Source organism: Trachymyrmex cornetzi, unplaced genomic scaffold (assembly GCF_001594075.2).
Source record: "Trachymyrmex cornetzi isolate Tcor2-1 unplaced genomic scaffold, Tcor1.1 scaffold1722, whole genome shotgun sequence".
Classification (NCBI taxonomy): Eukaryota; Metazoa; Arthropoda; class Insecta; order Hymenoptera; family Formicidae; genus Trachymyrmex; species Trachymyrmex cornetzi.
The window spans coordinates 10,187-10,647 of record NW_017296335.1 but is presented as its reverse complement, the minus strand read 5'-3'; positions in this window follow the sequence as shown (position 1 = coordinate 10,647).

Sequence of the window (461 nt, the reverse complement as noted above, 5' to 3'; positions counted from 1 at the left end):
GACGAAGCGTTCAATCCTGTCTGTTATTGCTCGATTATACGACCCCCTCGGCTGGGCCGCCCCGGTCGTCATTGTTGCAAAAATCCTTTTGCAAGAATTGTGGTTAACCCAATCCGATTGGGACACCCCTCTCCCTGACGAATTGCGTCAGCAGTGGGAGGTATATTATAAGAATTTAGAGACACTAAACGAGATCCGGATCCCTCGTTGGACCGGTCGACGAGATAACGACGTCGCCTGTGAACTACACGGTTTCGCGGATGCCTCTAACCGAGTTTACGCCGCCGTCGTTTACATTCGCATTCTTCACAGGCATGCGGACGTTCAAGTCTGTCTACTCGCCGCGAAAACTAAAGTCGCGCCTCTTAAGACTCAGCATACCGCGACTAGAACTAAACGCTATCGTATTGCTGAGTCGATTGATGAAGTGGGTTCAGACGACCCTAAGTTCGCCATCCGCG